This window comes from Parasteatoda tepidariorum, chromosome 9, assembly GCF_982258835.1.
Source record: "Parasteatoda tepidariorum strain Cologne lab strain chromosome 9, Ptep-v5.0, whole genome shotgun sequence".
Classification (NCBI taxonomy): Eukaryota; Metazoa; Arthropoda; class Arachnida; order Araneae; family Theridiidae; genus Parasteatoda; species Parasteatoda tepidariorum.
In genome coordinates, this window is record NC_141763.1 from 92,342,220 (window position 1) to 92,348,219 (window position 6,000).

Consider the following 6,000-nt stretch of genomic DNA (forward strand, 5'->3'; position numbering starts at 1 on the left):
GTGTTTAAATGGATGTTAAGAATGCTCGTAACAACTTTTATGTCTAATTATAATTGGTGTGTATAGAACAAAATGTAACAATTGTGACCCTTGAAAAACATTACAGAGAGGAGCTTGAAAAGTATAGATCCTAGCCACCCCTGGGCAAATATGAACATGTTTTAATAAAGAGAAATTTGTAAGTTTAAAACCTAATTAGCAACTTAGCCATTGCAGTTGGCGCAAAAGATCATGATAAGGAAATGTCCCTATATTATCCATATATTGGTGATGTTACAATATATTAGAACATAGTTGTTTTGTTTTTCAATTAAATAATGACCTCTTACTTTAACGAAGAGAAATTACAATAAATTGGAAAATTTTACGTATCTGAATATCTTACATATTTACAGTAATATCATGAATTTAAAAAAATTTTTTATAAAATGCATTTCTAAACAAGTACTTATTTTCATAGATATTAATTGCTTTGTAGGTGTAAGCAAGTTGAATAAAATACATTTCACTTACCTCTTCACATTTTTCTCTTGTCTTTGGCAAGGAAATAAATTCCTTGCACAATGATGCAATGACTTTGCTGACTTTTCAGACAGTAGAGTGGCTCACCTGGAAACAATCTCCCAGTAGAAGCTGAAAGGTTCCGGTGGCATAATAGCGAAGTGCTATTATCACTTGTTCCAAAGGTGACAGGGCATTGTTTAAAGTGGATGAGTGATGTAAATCTTTGTCTACGATCGACACTAATGTTCTAACACTTGCCTTATCCAGGCGAAATCTTTTTTTAAAATTCAACTCATCAAATGGACATATTCTGGCTTTCTCAACATTTCTAGGCTTCCTATTTTCGAGCTTTTCCAAAAACTCTATTTCTTTAAGTAAATTGTAATCTTCCAAAAATACCGACGAAGAAATCGAAGTAAATAAGCAAACACTCGTTTATTGCGCATGCGCGGTTTCTCTGACCGGGAATATCTTTAGGTTAAAGTTACTTAACTCTGGGTTAAAGTAACTCGCAGTTACGTATACGGTGGAATGAGATTTTTAACTCTAACCTGGAGTTGCTCTCATAAAACCTGTTTTGAACTCTGACCGAGGGTTAGGGTCAACGGTGAATACGGGCGTTAGTTAATTACTAGGAAATTAATACTAGGAAAACAAATTAACAGGTAATTAGATTAAATTTAAAGATAAAAGTAAATTATAGAAAGCACTGTTTAAAAAAAAATGTCGCAGATCACTGTGACACAGATCAAGGATTTGCCGATCATCATCTTATATGTTCTGAAGGATAAAGTTGAAATTAGTATTATAAATACTACATGGAGAAGTTTTCAAATTTTACATTAAATAGTTTGCGGCTATTCGTCATAATCCAAAGCGCGCATCTTCTTGTGATGAATTGGTTGAAAATCGCTTTCGTCGCTTGAAGATAGAATTTCAATTGAATTGTTTTTTGGTACCATAAAGTCAGTGATCAGTATTTGTGACGACGGTCGACTGGTCAATTGCTTGTAAACGTCACGATATTGCCACATGCATGATCTCAGCTCTTTTTGGAATTTTAAGCGTCTTTCCGCATAGGTTAAGAAAATGCGTTTCCAATTTTTTCGAAATCTGGATCCCTGCACATATTTTATCTGCTGTAATAGATTCCGGTTCTTCTAGTCCATTTTCATAATCTATCAAACTATTGATAATGTCACTATCATGGACAGTTTGGTCCTCAATCAACCGCCCAGGTCATTATCGCTGAAAGAATCAAAGCCTTGCCGATGTTATGTGCGAGCGCACTAATTTCAGATAATATCGTTGACGCGTTTTCGGTAACGTTTCGATTAATTACACATTCAGGCCAGATCATTTTCCAGCACGAATTTAATATGTGTTGTTTGATTTGTCCAATTGCTGCTATAATATGGTTTATGCAGTCTAAAATTGGAGAATTTTTTCCAAACTTCAGTCAGGCTTAATTTATCGTTCTCTTGCTTTTTCAAAATGTAGCTGAAAGTTAATTTGATATATTGTTTCATAAAATTTGCGATTATGCCCTGATCCAGTGGTTGTATAAGGCTAGTCGTATTTGGTGGTAAGAACACTATTTGTACATTAGGATGTTCTATACAGGGATGACCGGGTGCATTATCTAAAATTAGCAACACTTTAATCGGAAGACCCATCTCTTCCATGTATTTTTCAACTTCTAGTACAAAAGAATCGTTGAACCATGTTGACAGCTGATGTGACCCATGCTTTTTTATTGGTCATGAAGTGTACTGGATATTCAGATAAATTTACACCTTTTAGCGCACGTGGGTGTTAAGCTTTATTTATAATAATTGGTGTTAACATCTTTGCACCAGAGGCATTACTGCAAAGAAGAAGTGTGATTCGATCCTTTGCCGCTTAAAAACCACTTGCAGTTTTCTCCGATTTCGCAATGAATGTTCGGCTGGGCATCTTTTTCCAGAATAACCCAGTCTCATCTTCATTAAATACTTGATCTGGGCAATATCCACCATCATCAATGATGTCCGCTAATACTTTGCGATAATTCATGGCAGCTGTTTCTCTCTTTTTTAAATTATAATCTCTATGCTTATGCTTACCGTCCATGATTCCTCTAGGCCTAAACTATTCTTAATCGTAAAAAAAAGGACTATCAGAAATTTCAGATAACAATACACGACCAAGCTAAGATTCATAGTCACGTGACAAGCGTTCATAGAAATCATTCATATCGATAGACTTTGTCATTTACAATATCGAGTTTCCCATACATATCCATATCGTTTTCACGGAGTTCTATTTTTTATTTTCTCTAATATATGCAAATATAAAGAAATTTTACTCATTTTTATCTTTCTGATAATTATTTTGAACTTCAGAACTAAAATATATTTAATGAGAAGTGTTTTAAGAAAAATACTTTTAAAGTTTCATTGACGGAATTCATTCAATAACTTGCCCACAGTATCTATATTCCTCCGTGTTTAAAATATTGATAGGAACGGCCACGATATAAATCGATGTTTCTGTGCTACTTGGGTTGCGCAGGGCCAGGTTTACCTTTATACCTTTCAACTGTTATGTCTAAATTAATGAGTCGTTTAATATTGTATATTTCTTTAGAATAATCGCAAGCTGGGAGGATTACTAGGAATAGGGGTAAGAGTATTTTATTTCCATCCCTATGTCTATCATCGTTTTGTGTGTTTATTGGGACATTATTGTCCATAGAATCCTCCTTATTATTAGATGGTAAGGAAAGGAATTCATTATCCTCTTGATTGTTTTCATTATCACTGCTTTTATCATTAAATTTTTTAGAAGATCTGTTAAATTCTCCTGATAATCTTCGTTTAGGTTTCGTAATTCTCTTTTTGATATTATCAAGAAGGATTTTTGTGGGGTAGAATGGCTGATTGCCATTGGTTGAACTCTTGGGAGTTTCAGCCCTCTGATTCGCCAACTATCTCTTCGGTGGGCTGGGCTAAGAGTTTTGGTTAGGAATTGGGATTTTTGAAGCGGTATGCGTATTATCAATATTAAATTCTTTTAATTTATTTGTTATTAAGTTCATCGTGATAAGGCTATATATATAAAATATATAAGGCTAAAAATATAAAATAAAATAAAAGCTATAAAAAACGATATAAAATACTGATTACAATGGGAGGAGAAAATATGTACAGTTCTCTACGAAAATTTCTTTGAGAGTTCCCTGTCCGACAAGAGAAAGGTAGTCGCCGTGCTATATCTTGTATTATCCTTAATTAGGTCAAAATTGAAAATATCCTTATAGTCACAGGTGTTGCAATTTAAGGCATTCTTAAAAAATAAAGCACTCTGTTTGACTACTCTCGACTAAAGGACTCGGTTTCTATTTTGATTGACATTGTCCATTTTTAGGTCATCTCTAAGATAATTCATATGATTAAACTACGGAGCCCCAGTGATTTTCCTTTAAAAAAAGATCGAAAGTTATAAGCTTTTTTTTTGTCGTAGCACTCCACGCAGGTGCAGCATAACTAATAATGGGTCTGACACACTGCAAGTATAGTGTACGTTTTGTTTTTAATTTGAGTTTGGAATGATGACCAAGAATGGGTTTTAAAGTTTGGAATGTCCTTTCAGCTTTTCCTGTAACACTTTTAATATGTGATTTTCAATTTAGTTCTTAAAATATAGTAACTCCAAGATATTTTGTTTTATTTACATTGGGTACTTTTTCGCCGAAAAGGTGAACATCTGGGATTTCTGTACTCTTTTTTTCTGTGGTTTTTCTTGATTATAATTTCGGATTTCGATGCATTAATTGCAGTCTTCCAGGTAGAACACCACTTTTCAATTTTTAGTATCTGTTTATTCAGGTTTTGAACAGCTTTTGTTGCAGATAAGGATTTACTGATAATTGCTGTGTCGTCTGCATAGAATGCTGTGATATAATTTTCTTCAAATTTCGATGTGTTTCTAATCACTTTTTAACTCTTTCATAATCACTGGCAATCAAACAGGGTTTGATATTTTCAATCTTGGCTTTCTTAGTAGTGCATTGTTAGATTTCAATAGCATAATTTTTTTCTCAACTTAAATATTAATAGCATTTTTTTCTATAATATTAAGCAGGCTGGTGGCATAATACAAGGCGACATGTCCGGACTATAGGGTGGATCGTCCAACGTCTCCCACTTGAACTTGGCTAGTTCCATGTGTGTGTGACTCTGGAGACGTGTGAACGCGCGTTATCATGGAGCAGAACCACACCCTCCATAAGCAGCCCCGGTCTTGTTCTTAATGAACCTGCGTAGGCGTCGGAGTGTCTCACAGTACATCGAAGTTAATGGTTTTTCTGTGCTCGAGGAATTCCACAAGTAGCGAACTTTGAACGTCGAAAAAGACGGTGAGCAACACCTTGCCTGCTGACGGCACGGCTTTGAACTTTTTAGTAAGTAATTGAAAATGTTCTTGATATTTTTGGCACTTTTGATGTGATCTGTAGGTGTGATTCAGAATATTGTATCATCATTAGTTGATATAGTATCTTGAAATATCTCTTGGTAGCATCTTGTGTCGATTATTGGATTTCACAAATCATATCCAGCAGTAATTCTGTTTACAATCTATATTATATAAAACGCTAATACGTATGTATCAATAAAACCGATGATATTTCTTTTCTCGCGTTGGCAACAGTTTTCATTTTTAATTGATAGGCTTCGGCGCGCAAGAGCACGTAGTGAGCATCATATGTCTAATCGGGTGAATTCTCACCGAATTATCAAAAAAACTTCTCACAAAATTATCTTCATCGAAGCCGATGCTTTACATCCGGCGTTCAGTACTATTTCATATTGTTTTACAACACATGGTTTTAGCCCTCTGGTGGGTAAGACTTTAAAACAAAACTTACAGCAGTTATTTTTCTCAACAACTGAAATTTAGAATAGTGTGATTAAGAAAAATATGTGAACTGTTTGCAATTTCAAATTAATATTAAAATGCACAGGTTTAGAATTTTCTACAGTGAAAAGTTTTCGGAACTTCAGTGTTCAAAAAAGTATACAAAAGCTAGACGTTAAAAGCGTGTCCAATGAGAGAGTAAAGCGAGCATCGGATTGCGAAGCAATCAGAAATGAACTGCGAAAGCAGTTCCGGGGGTTGACTAGCGCCAGCGAGCAGGGGGCGAAGCCTCCTAGTCTCTTATTTTGGGATCCTAATCTACGGATTCCTCAATATTGACTTCTGCAGCATTAGCAAGAATTTCTTCATCTCCACTCAATACTATTTCTTCGTCGCTGCTGATGGTAATTTCTTCGATTGAACGAGGCATCAGTTTTAAAATCTCCTTTACTTACGACTTGGTTTTGCTTTGTTTTTGTTTCGTTTAAAATATGACTAGTATACGTTTACGACTGCTTAGTTCTGTCTGAAATGATAATAAAATCATTAAGCGTTTTTTGCTGCCTATCAGCACAGTAAAAAAAAAGACAAAAACGA